This window comes from Lethenteron reissneri, chromosome 65 (genome assembly GCF_015708825.2).
Source record: "Lethenteron reissneri isolate LAM-NWPU_2019-01 chromosome 65, ASM1570882v1, whole genome shotgun sequence".
Lineage (NCBI taxonomy): Eukaryota > Metazoa > Chordata > Hyperoartia > Petromyzontiformes > Petromyzontidae > Lethenteron > Lethenteron reissneri.
In genome coordinates, this window is record NC_083843.1 from 13,094,865 (window position 1) to 13,108,975 (window position 14,111).

Below are 14,111 nucleotides of genomic sequence, written 5' to 3' on the forward strand. Positions count from 1 at the left end.
ATACCTCCCTCCTCGGGTGGCGTCGTCGCGTCTGGGGTGCTGGGCGGGTGAAGGGTGATTCGGATGCATGGGAAATGGTGCAAGGTCTGCTGATGCATTGGGACGGCAAATCCCAGCGACATCGGCTGGTGGTTCCTTCTGAGTTGCGAGGCAAGGTGGTGTGGGCCGCGCATGAGCGCCTATTACACCTGGGGACCCAAAAGACTCTTGCACTGCTACAACTTGATTTTTTTTGGCCTGGTATGACGAGGGATGTTGGGGATCTATTGGGATCATGCCCTCGGTGTGCGCAACGGAAACCGCCGGCGCGGGAGTCTAACCCGCCCTTGCAATCGATCAAAGTGTCCAGAATAAATGAGCTTGTCGCGCTGGACATTTTGGGCCCATTTCCCGCCACCCCCAGGGGCAATAGGTATTTGTTGACAGGTGTCGAGTATTTTACGCGCTGGCCTATGGCCTGGCCCCTTGCCAACCAGTCGGCAGCAGCCATCGTGGAGGCCTTTGTTCAGGGATACGTCCTGGACAAAGGTGCTCCGGAGCGGCTGCTGACCGACCAGGGCAGAAATTTTTCCGGTAAATTACTCAAACAAGTCTGTGACCTCTTAGGCACAAAGAAAATTCGTACCTCCCTGTATCACCCGCAAACTGACGGAATGGTCGAGCGCCTGCATCGCACCATTACGTCAATGATGTCACAGCAGGTCTCGGACTCGCAGACTGACTGGGACCTGCATATTCAAGGGGTCTTGGCGGCATATCGGATGGCACCCCATGCAGCTACGGGATTTTCCCCCTTTTACCTCATGTACGGTCGCGAACCCGACCCGCCTGTTCGCGCCCAGCTGCAGATCCCCGACCCGCAAGGGAAAACTAAATTGGCTGGCCACGTCAAATTTAATCTGGCCAAATTAACAGAGGCGCGGGATGCTGCTATGCTAAACTCGGACCTCCGTCAAAAAGCGAATGAGCGCCTCAGGCTGGGTCGGGCGCACGTGATACAGTGGAAGCCGGGGGACAAGGCATGGTTGCACTGTCCCCAAGTGCCCCTGGCTACCTCCCCTAAGCTGGCGCGGCCGTGGCGGGGCCCTGTGGAGGTGGTCGAAGTTTTGCGACCACAGTGCGTGCGCATTAAATGGGGGAAGCGGCGATGGTTCGTGCACCCCTCTAGGTTAAAACCCTTCGTTGCGGTACACAAACCCACTTCACACATGCGTGGCCAAACGTGGGGGGGGTCGACCGTCTCATTGGGTCCGTCTCCGTCGTTCTCACCTAATGCCTTGCCGGCCGTGCCACCTCCAGGTGCATCAGGACTGACGGGCTCACGCCCGACCACTCCTCCTGAGGATACCGACGGTCGCGCGGCATCGGATGAGGTCTCACTCCGGGACGGACAATTGCCACCTGACGGTCCGCCACCCGGGGTTACCTCGTGTGAGGGGCCCGCTGCAAGGACGCGCGCAAAAATGCGCAGACTGTTATGAGACCGGAAGATGTGTACATAGGTTGTGTTCATCGTGTGTTGTGTGGGTGGTGTGTTCCCTGCCCAGTGAATGTACATATGTTGGGTTCATTGTGTGTTGTGTGGGTGGTGTGTTCCCTGCCCATTGAAATGTACATACGTTGTGTTCATTGTGTGTTGTGTGGGTGGTGTGTTCCCTGCCCATTGAAATGTACATACGTTTGGTTCACCTGGTGTTGTGTGTATGGTGGGTTCCCTGCAAATTGTATATAGGTTGTTTTTTTACGGAATTCGTATTTATTCAAGGGGGGTGCGTCGGGTTGTTTTCTCTTCTTGCTGTTGCATTTTGTTGTGTTCTTGTCATTGTTGAAAAATAGTGAGGCACACGCGCGGTCAAGGTGTAAATGCACTTTTATTGTCATTTTTGTATGTTGGCAGCCGGGACGGCTGCAAGCTATGCGGGGGGGGGGGGGGGTGATGTAGGGGTGTTAAAGAGAGGGCCCGTTATGCATGGCAGCCTATGGAAAACAAACACAGTGGGCGGGGCTACGTAAGTGCACGAGCAAGTGCCCTCTACGACGTCCGAGCCAGACACCCTGGGGGGGGCTGGTTCGAACGTTATGATCCCCCGGGGCCCCACCCCTCAGGGAGGGGTTGGGTATAAAAGGGGATGTTGAAAGGGCTCAAGAGTTATGTTTAAGCTAAGGGAAGAAGATTGAAGACGTCTTAGATAGAGCCCTGGACTCCCCTGGTTCGATGTCCTTTTCAGGGCCGGACAGGATTGAGCCAGCGGCGTGGTCCCGAAAGCCAGAGCCGGTGCTCTTGTAAGAGCTGGTCTGGAACTCCGGGTACCGGGCCCGACTTACCAGTGTCGGGCCAGTTAGCCTCCCCTAGCCCATTAGTGGAGGATTCGGGGCTAGGACAGAGTTAGCTAGGGGTGTATCCAGAGTTATACGGGTGAGGGGGCCGATACCCCCTCGAGTGTGTATATGCCCACTGTCATATTGTGAATAAACATACGTGTGCCTCAACCTCGGCGTCAAGCGTCCTCACCGGTACTTCACTTGCATAATTCACACTTTTGACCTCCACTCAGACCAAAAGTGCAGAAAATATTGGTAAAAAATACTGTCACCTGACTGTTGCTCTTGGAAAAAGGTTAGGGAACATTACACTTTTGTGGCACAAAGGTTTACATCAGAACCACTGCCCTTTAGAAATAAAGGCACGATGTGACAATTAACAATGCATGCTAACATATTCAAATGTTATTACAGTGCTAGAACATAATTATGCCGCGACAACGATTTCATTGTTGTTGCAGATATGATATTTTTTTGAAAGGGAGACAAACAAATCACTGCCTCTGATTTTGGTAATCTGCCATACTTTCCAAATCAGTCAGGTGGAACCCACTGTGGACGCACGGTCTTGTGAGCGAGCGTTCGTGTAGCGGTGGATGTTGCGTGTTTGGTTAAACAAAGAACCAAGCCTTCGACAAATTCGATACGAAGCCACATTTCTGGAAATTACTTAAATTGCTGCATCTGTCTCGTCGATTACATTTCAGAATAAAGAAAACTCGAGAACTATTTTTGCTTGAATCTAAAACTTCGTGTAATGAAATAATTTAAGAGTAGCAATAACGTGGGAAATACGAAGTTACGACTATTCATGACAATCAAGTTTCCTGCACACTGCTCAGGTTGTGTAGACATCAACCTGCATAAGGAAATAAAAAATACACGTGCAAATCGCTTCTTAATTAGTAAAAAAATATTGTCCAATAGGTTTATGGAAAAAGTGGCAATTATGTAACCAACACTTTCCCAGCAAGAAAAGTATTAATATTTAATTCTCCATCAAGCCCAGGGGCGGTTTCTTCAATAGGGCGATTGGGCGACGCACCACCAATGTCATTGAACCACAGAGTCACGCTAGCCGTCACTGCAGCCTCTGGATATAGTCCAATCAGCGTCATGTCACGTTCTGTGGAGTACCGCCTCTTTTTGGGCGATTTCACTCCGGCTGAGAATCGCCCCGAGTGGCCCCATAGACTTACATTCAAAGATGTTTTTTTTCGACCGGGGGGCGCTCCAATGCATTCTCTATGGCTTCCGGGAGGGCTCGCCCTAACGTGCTTACGTCATCATACGTGCTTACGTCATCATACGTAACCACGTTTCATCCAACAATATAATTTGTGGCCACCTAGTGGAATCTTTAATAAAATAAACTTGAGTGGTTTGTTTTAATAGTGAGTATAGAAACAAACAAGATGTATTGTAAGAGTCACTTTATTTTTCATTAATATTAAAGAAGTGAAGTTGCCTTTACATGCTTAAGCTGTTAATTTATCCATTGCATGGGTGGACCTTATCCTTATCAATCATCCAGACATTTGCCCCCCCTGAGAGATTTTGCAGGAGCCGCCACTGATCAAGCCTAAATGATCCTCTGATATAACACAATCCTCCAGTCATCTACACCAGAGTGAGCACACTCGTTTGGAATATACTTTACTCCATTGGTTATCAAGAAACTTCCTCCTGAAGTTTCCTCAGGACCATTAACAGCTATGAAAATGTTGTGGCAGTTATGCTGTTGAACTTCCCCTATACATCTTATGCTACCTGGCATATCAGCAGTGGGTAAGTTAACTTGTCTTTTCGACATTCACCCCAAGAGAAGAAATCTGAGCAATGAAATGCATTATTAAAACGGCATGTGTTGCTGCAGGGGCTCGGAAACTGCAGAATCATTGAAATATTGCACATTTTTCTCACAGGGAAAATCATGGGCAGCTGCATACTGTGTCCAATTTCCATACCTGTATTAACCATCATTATAATCAATGTTAGCATCACCGTAACACTTACTGTCACATCGTTTTCATATAAATCATAACCTCTAACACAACTGTAATCCAAACCTGGTTACCAACACCATTTTGTTGATCTGTGTTGTTTTCCCATCTCAGTCATTCCCCTCCAGCGCACATTGACATTTTCATACCAACGTCTGTGCGAGCCAATGACAATGCCCTGCACAATATTTAATGAGGTGGGGAATTATTTATATTTTTCACGAAATATACCGGCTAATCTGAGTGGCACAGGCCACGTTTCCCTCCACATCCTAAATGAAGAGGTTACCACAGCCGTGCCGTGAACCCTACACTATTGCGTTCTTCCTTCTGCCCCGAAAATCAATGCATATTTGAGAATTTCACGAGGATAGCAGGGAATGGGTCGTTTCTGCCACACCACGCGAATGTAATAGCTTTGCTCTCGGGTGAAAAATGCTGCGAGTCTGCGTAGGGAATTGCGGTTTATGTTTTGTGGGGAAGTAAACAAAACTTTCAGCCCCACGATTAATTCACCCCAGCTCCAATGCGGTTTCCATTCCACCACACGTAGTGGCGCTCAGGTGGAAGTTTTACCTCACGTGAATAAACCGTAAAATGTGGAACCAACTCCAGTTATCGCAAAGTATACCATTGTCAAAGCAAACAGGGCGCAATCATGGCTGAAATTCATAATGAATTGTTCATATTGTCCATTTTTCTAAATAGGGTACGATATTAACTGTCTCCTACTTTACATCAGTTCCAATAATATATAATATACAAATAATTTATGAATGCAGTGGTGCAGCTATACTCCAACAGCTAGATAACGCAAGAAGAGCCAATGTTTTATACATGAACATACATTTTTCATAACATAAATCATGAAATGTGCACATTTTTTGCTAAATAATGTGTACTTCATTAGAATTTCAACCCCATAAGTTAACCTAGGTCTTAGTAACAAAATATATTTAATGGTGAAATTCCTTGTGATTACTAAATATTTCCCACCCGTGAAGAATGCCTGCATCCTACGTAATTTGCATCTACTCCTACCACTTCGACGCAGTTTTGAAATATTGTCCAATTACGTTGTCAATTATTACTACGCAGACCACAAGCACACGGCATGACATCCTGTAAAACTATTTCCTCCATGGGAGCTTGCGTTTATGACCACTGACAGGCGGCATCTGTGATTGTTCTATGATGAGAGACCCGATTAGATAAAATGTAGTGCCGCACTGTGTTGGAATATGGATGCCCACATCACCGTCATCACATCCCAATTGTTTTGTATTTGGTTGTGGCTTTGATGGAGGTTGGCAACCAAATGCTCAAGAAACCAATACGGAAAGTATGAGCAGTGCAGCAATAACACTTGAGCGCCTATGCAGAAATCAGCTGTCTGTCCACTGGTGTACTTCATGTTGGGAACTCTGTTGACTGCAGTTGAATCGAGTTTCCAATGCTGCCCTTGTGGTTTTATGGGCGGTTTAGACCGATAATTTTAACAACGTTAATGTGACAACAACAGAATATTGTGGCAGTTTAGATGGCGCTACTGATTTGTATCATTTATAATTGCCCAGTTAGATGAAACTATCTCTCGTGGGTTTTTTTCCTGCCAAGAAACTGGTCTTGTGTGACAAAATATATGGCTGAAAAGCTGCTCCTTTTTTAACAATAACGAAGGCAGCTCCAGCCAAAACCCTTCCTTATAAATGTGAATCAATACAGTGAGTAATTCATTCTCGTGGATAGGCAAAGACACGTGTGCTTCCTAAAAACTCCACGGTCACCGTGCTAAAATAACGTTTATATCATAAAAAAGGAAGTTTTTAATTCTTCCAGTCGAGGTCAATGACACCACCTGAGCCGTCCTAGGCTGGTTTTTCCACGGACCCGCCTCGGCTCGGTTTTGCAGTGGGAAACGGGCCTGTGGGATCCAAATCAGAACTCGGTATGTTAGGACACAGGTTCTCACTTTGTGTATACTCAGACAACCATTGCTGACACCGCCAGGAATGGTTGTTGTTCGCGTTATGAGTCACTACTGAAATTTGTTGTTATATTTTCTCAACAATTACACATTTCACATTTGCAGTACAGGAAACCAACGTTTAGATTTTTATAAACATGCAGTTTTGCCAATTTTACAGCAGGTGTCCACACTTTCCAGCATTTGATATCATAAGACGATGCATACAAAAACGGTAGCATGTGCCAATCGTGTACAAGTAATGTAGGCTCTTACTGACAATATTAACATAGTCAATTTACATTAAGCATTAAAGTAACATTTTCATAATAAAAAAATACACAAATAAATGAAGTGTAATTTACAAATATAATCTTCGTCAGCAGCTACAATGAATCCACTGCTGGATGACCCCCCCCCCCGCACCCCAAAGCCGTCACCATCCCTCACCTCTCTGCAATAATCCATCATCCCCCAACGTGTCCTGCCCATTCACTTTTGTTTATAGTTTACATGGCCGAATTTTTTAAATGATGAGAAAAACCCATAAGCAAAGAAATGAATAGTGTAATCCTGGAAAACCATGCATTCAAAAGCATTTAGCCTTCATGTATGGGGCAAAAAACCCCATCAGCAGTTCCTGAAGAAGTACATTAGCTGCCTATATTCTTTGACTCAACTCTTCCTCTTTTAGTCTCTCAATTTAAATTCAAAGCGTCCATGTGTCCATGCCTTTTTTCACAATTTCCTGCTTTTTGCGTTTGCTTTGTTTATAATCATATTCCTCAGCAATGCGTCGTTGCAGACAATACACACCGATTACAACCTCTCTCTCTCCTTTGAGCCCCTTGCTGTTGCTACTCTTCGTCGTCAATGCAGCTTCTCTGAGAGAACTCGAGTCGCCTCTCTAAAAATGTAAATCAACCCCAACGACAGCTCCCTATTATGTGTACAATGTAAGCACGATATATACATATACATGCAAAAATTCTTTTTTTCTCTCAAGTGCATTTTATTTATGAGACTGATTCGTTTTCAGTTCCAGGCACTTTAGCTGACTCACATATGGCACAGCAGAAGGTCACGTCAAGGCATAAAGGGAACTCAAGCAGATGAAAGCAGACGTGCGCTGCGTAGCTTTGTGTGGGTGATACGGTGGGTGACAAAAACACCAATACAGGTGAAATCAGCGGGGCTAAAGACTTTCCACCATATTACACCAAAGAGCGACATCATCTTGATGAGAAATAAAAACTACCAGAGTCAATGACCACTTGCCTGAAACAGAAGTGTCCCCCCCGTGCCCCCCTCCCACCTTACAGAGTTCATGAAAGCCACGTGCATTGTTTTAAAAAGGTAGTTGGTGAGCACAGCCCCAAAGGCCGAAAACGTCAAACAGCAACATTTTCATTAAATTTTTATCATAATTTTTTTAATAAGCCAATGTGTGGGCCCATTACATCTCGCTGTGATGCACGTTCACCCCGTCAATATAAAACTAAACCGGTTACAAAGAGCAGGGCATAGAAAGATGGGGAATGAGCAACGCTGTCCCAAACCAGACGGGTTCCCACCGAAAGGAGTAAGGGAAGTTTTTAAATGAAGTAATGGAAGGGGGGTGACAAGGTGAGGAGGGTCACCGAAGAACGCCGGAAATAAAGAAAATAAAAACACAAGAGGCGATCTTTACGAGCAAATTTCTTTCTTGACTCCCGTCCAATGGGCAGGGATTGTACCCCTTATCTTTGGCCCCTGTCTCCCGACCCTCGATCCGGCTGGCTTATTTCAGACATTGTATAAAAGTGGACCATCTGCCCTCTAATTCCTACACCTTTCCCTTGAGCTTATGGCTCAGATGCTCCATGCCAGAGTGTGTGAGGAGCGTACTGTACCACAGACTCGATGTAGGAGGTTCGTGGTTCTTCCAATTTACCAGAATAGCCTTCCTGGCTATGATGTTGAAACAGCAATTTTATGAAAAAGGTTTGGAAGTTCCTGACCTACTGGACAACAGCGTTGGCAAGGGAGCGGGTTAGCTTGAAGTGGCGATGTGGTCGTTCCCGGTGGATGCAACGTTTTAAGAGGAGGAATCTGCAGGAGCCTGCCTGTTTTCCCAGAGCACTCGCTGCCACTTCAGTCTGCCATGGGTAAGTGCCGTAGCCTATTCCTACTTGTGCAGATTGTTGTTGTTTCATTAGTTGTTTAAAGATCCTTTGTCAATACCTAGTGCTCCTGTGATTAAGCAAGGCAAACGGGATACGGTGCACCTGTTGTGATCTACCACAATGTTCAGAGGCAATCAATGGCCCAAATAAATGTTATCCAGAACGTTTGAGTGATTTTGGTAAAGTGGCCTTGCAGAAGACGAACTTGTGGCCAAATTTAGTTTAAAAGTTATACTGAAAATTAAGATAAATAGTGCTGTGACCGTTTGCTGTGTTTGAGTTGAGATGTTACCTACCTCGCCTGGTATACATGAGGTCGTGGGTTTGATCCCGACACTGACGCCTGCTGTATTTGGAGTTTGAATGCTCTCCCCGTGGTCACGTGGACTTTTCTCCAGGTCCTCTGGTTTTCCCCTCCACCTTTAGAAGCATGCGTTTAGGGTTAGGGGGTCCAGACCCTATATAATTAAAATCAAACGGAGCCTTGAGAACCAGGTGGTTTTACTTGACTAAAGATTCACGGGCAGGAGTGCAATCACCCAGCCACTGGATGACCACTTCTTCCCTTCTGCAGTGCATCCATGCTTCATCTCACACGTAATCTTCGAGTTATTTTCAGGTGAGAAGACAGACTACCCCCTATTAGACATTTTGTGTTTTGGCAGAAACATCTATCAAGATTTCAAAGGTATTGCTGAACATCCATATTAACATACGTGGAATGAATGTCCCTGACAGTGGTGTGTGACATGGGCAATATTTCACACAAATCTGGATATTTTTTTTTACGTTCAAAGGCTTGTGTGATTCAGTGGGATTTTTTTTTACTGGACAAAACCTTATCCCCATTTTACAAACATGTAAAATGGCTTGTTACACTCGCAATATATATCATGCACGCAGACGCACAATAGGATGCGAGCGGGCTTGAGAGACTCCAGCTACTGATGGGCTATGGAGTTTTTTTTCTGTGGAACGGTACTCCACCCATTCCTCAAGTATAAATTGACCAAAAACGATGTAATTAATTAGGCCAAAGCATGAAAACAAATTACATATGAATTGGGCCCTTGGGATGTTTAATGTAAAACAATTACCAGGCGGTAGCACTATGGTGCAGTGTGAACACAGTGCCATTTAAGAAAAAGCTAAAGTTTCAGTAGAACTCGGTCAAACCGTGGTGACGTGGCGGGTGGTTCGCGGGCCCTGTACTCCATGAGTTGCCGCCACACTACTCCAAAAATCCGTATCGACAGCATTAGCCAAAATTTTTGAGTTTTTAGCTGCGCTACTCCAATAATCTATTAAGAACTTGCATGGACTGTTGCATCTTGGGACTATGAAGGTTAGCAGCACATTTGGAAGGCCTTCATCTAGCTGTTCTAAATAGTAGATAATAAACATATTAGACAAGTATTCCAGACTTAAATAACAACAGAAAAGTGTTAAGCATTTTTTTTGTTAAGTACGAAGAAATAATTCAGCCAGGAAAGCCAGCTTCCCACGAATATTTTCAAGAGAGCATTGTGCGTTGGGAATTCACACGTGAGTGTTTGCCTTGTGGGAGGAAAACGGTGCGCCCAGAGAAAATCCTTACACATGATGGTGGTGCAACTAAAATTTCCACACAGACCGGATCACAAATCCACCTTTGTACTGATGTGTCTGGTCATCTCATAATTCGGCACGTTTGGGAGTAGCACACAAATCTCCACATAATCCACCAACCCTTGCCTGCAGAGTTGCTGGATTACGAACCGGCACCACAACGTCATACAGTGATGACACAAAATAGATATACGATTCAATTTTGAACTCTGGAAGGCCATGGATAGTAATAGTAAATAAAGGATAAAAAGCCTAGATTCACCAATTGAGTAATGACTAATGCAACCATTATTCACCATTAGGAAGAGGAATCGGTGGAAAAATTGAACTCTAATTCTAAACTAAATGCATCCGGTCATGACGACGCCTTACGTTGATTGGACCTATTTGCCAAACAGATTCCGATTTTCCGACGAAAAATTGTGTCAATTAGATTCAGAACCAAAGGTAGACTGGGTTAAACGCACGCACTTATACGTAATAGCGCCTTAAGCCTTGATTGACATCGGGGGAGTGTAACGTTAACGTGATTCAAATTTACAAGGTTGAGGTATGGATCGGCGGCGGTACGTGAAGCGGCAGCCAGCCCGGGTTGGGGTGGGGCGAATGAGGTGGAGCTAAAATTGCAACCACCTACCATTGATGAAAGGTCATGGCAGTAATTCTAAGCAAACGAGAGATTAATAGTGGAAGGGCATTTCCTTGGCTGTGTGACTATACAAGACCTAATTTCAAGGACACTAAGAATGCTGCATGTCACTCCGCTTTAAGGATGTGAATGTCTTTGGGATCATGCATTCTCTCATCGAAACTAGACAAAGACTCCCCGTGTAGTCTTAACAGACTATTGGGGCAAGTTCTGGAAGCGAGCACCCTATGAAGGCTGGCACGTCACAGGAGGGGGTGGTTGGCCAGCACAACGCACAGCCGCCCTTGTCTCCCCAATGGCGATGTTTACGCACTGCACCAGATACTTATTTTAGGCTGAGTCGACCTAGGGGAGGCCCAGGACTGGTTCAAATATGCGCCACTGTTATTGGTCGTGAGCGGATATCGAACTCAGGGCGCCCGGTTTGTGGTGCAGCACGCTAACCACTGCGTCACCGCTCCCCAACAAAACTAGACAAAGACACACACTGCGAGCACACCCCGTAAACCGAACGTTAAGAAGCTCACACCGCCGTGATGTGAACACCAATTAAGGCGCGTGATGTTCACTGGAACTGAACTCTAAATTCTCGTGTCAACCCAAGCTCTGCACACCACATTGTCAGACAATATGCAACGATTTCTTGAGCATTAATAATTAGTTCGCTGACCACCAAATCAGTCTCATTCAAAACAAACAATAGCTGTAAAAGAGAGGCTCGGCTATAATTAGTTTCAAGATAATAATGGAATTAGAATTGTACGGAGGAAGACTCAGTGCACGATGCAGGAATAAAAATGACTCATTCATGCAAGTATCATAACTATGAGATACTCCTACCTGGTGGGGAATGAGATAGCTGGAAGGGATTTCTTTTCCATGTGTATGCAGAGTCCCGATTTTATATGCATGATCCCTGGAAATAATATATGTTTTGCTTATATATGGAAAGATCCATCTGTTTAGTTTTCCAACACTGGCTTATCCAGGATTCCCAGGTGGGTTGGTTCGGCTTGTCGTGTGATGCATCATGTGGCAGCAATAATACGAATATTGTACAGGACAGTACTGTACTGTATTGTTATTGCTCAATAACAAGGTGGTGTTGCACAATCACAATGCTGGTGCAGTGGTGCTAAAGCAGTGTAGCGGTGGTGTAAGGGTTTTAATGGCAGTGGTGGTGGTAGTAGTGGTGGTGGCCCGGTGTGTAAGCATTGCCACTGGGGAAACAAAGGCGGCCGGTCGTGGTGCTGGCTAACCACCCCCCTGGTGTGCCGTGCCGGCCTTCATAGGTGCTCGCTAACAGCACTTGTCCCAACAGTCTGTTCAGGTTATAGGGGGATCTTTGTGTTTAGTCTGGCAAAAACAACCCCCACCTCCTCGATGGTGTCGGACGTCAACGCCGTTGTGGCTGTGAGAAATGCCATTGGGGGGAGTCCAATTCCAATTGGCTCTTCTCATCATTGCCCTCGTGGCTACCGCGGCGACAGACGGGGGCTCTGGACGAGTGCGAGAGGCTGGTGACCCCTCCACCTTCAATTCAATAAACACGAAACCAACCACGTAATGAATATCAAACCAAGCCTGTGCCGGAGGCCCCGGGGGGACACGTGTCGATGACGTCTCTTGGCCAAAGTCCATGTGGCAGAGCCAGGATATTGAACTCCCACCCTCAGGGTCCCTCTAGAAATGGCAAAAAGCCATTTCGAGTGGCCACGTGGAATGTTGGAACGCTCAATGCCTAGGAGAGGCTGCCACTCCTCTGCCGGGAGCTGTAGTCATCCACTCGTGACAGGAAACTGTCAAATAGGGAGTGCTCTTGTTTCGAACAAAAACATGCAGGGGGGCTTGGGAGTGTGACGGTGATGTGTGGGAAGCTGTAACCCCTTCCATCAACGGGAGGCGAGGAATGGTGGTGTGGTGGTGGTGATGGCTTACACCCCCACCGAAGATGAACATCGGTGATGGGATGGAGGCAAGGCCGATAAGTCAGATGCCTTCTACAGCCATCTGAACCAGGTGCTAGCTAAAGTGGTTCTTCAGGATATGGTCATCCTCTTGGGTGACTTTAATGCCGAAGTGGGTCAAGATGCAGACATCTGGTCTGGAGTGTCTTCTTGGTTCTTTCGGTAAAGTCACGTAGAAGGGAAGGAATAAAATAATAAAAATAAAACATAATAAAATAATTCTCACAACGTTTCGGCCACAACGCAAGCAGCCGTCCTCAGGTGGAGAACAGGTCCGTCAAGTAGACAGAGTCTGAATGTCACGCTTCAGGCTTGGAGCGACTATTTATGCTGGGATGGAGGAGCGAAGAGCGTCTTGACAAAATAATTTGCATATCAAGAGGAATTTAGCATATTTATGGGAAATGCGTAGGAGGTTTGGCGAGGGGTTGAAAGTCATAATGCCCATGCATTAGCAGCATCAAAGGGAGGGAGTAAGGTCAGAATTAATAAAGGGAAGGAATGCTAATAATATGGCCCCGCAGCAACTAATATGCTTATTGACTATACCTTGTCATATTCCACTATGTTTTAGTCTACCCACTCAACTGTATAGCACACTGCTATATATTCACTATAAAATTACAATACTATATATTACCTTATGCATTGTATTAAACATTACACTTTAATACTATTTTTTATTATATAATATGCTATACACTATACCATAAACCGTCTCGTGAAAGGTACTAAGAGGAAGCAACAAAATATGTCAATGGGAGCATGGTGGTAGGAAGCTTGCAGCGGAGCAAAGAATCCATTCCCTGCGGAGTGCATATCAAGAGGAAGTTAGCATATTTATGGGAAATGCAGATAAGCGATTAGGAGGATTGGCGAGGGGTTTAAAGTCATTATCCCAGCATAAATAGTCGCTCCAAGCCTTGAGCGTTGCCATTCAGACTCTGTCTACTTGACGGACCTGTTCTGCACCTGAGGACGGCTGCTTGCGTTGTGGCCGAAACGTCGTGAGAATTATTTTATTATGTTTTATTTTTATTATTTTATTACTTCCTTTCTACGTGACTTTACCGAAAGAACCAAGAAGATGAATCCCTGCAGTCACGAAAGCTTTAAATCGAAATTTGGTCTGGAGTGATTGGGAGGCATGGGCCAGATTAGCTCAATAACAATGGTAGGAGGCTGCTAGACTTCACAAAACATTATGGATGCATGCCGGGTCCAAGTTAGAACATATGGTGGACTACACAGTTATGCAGTGGCGGCTCCTGCAAAATCTCTCAGGGGGGGCAAATGTTTGGATGATTGATAAGGATAAGGTCCACCCATGCAATGGATAAATTAACAGCTTAAGCATGTTCTTAGGTTTTTTCGGTAAAGTCACGTAGGTAAAAAACATTAAAAAGTAAAATAAAATAAAAAATAAAAAAT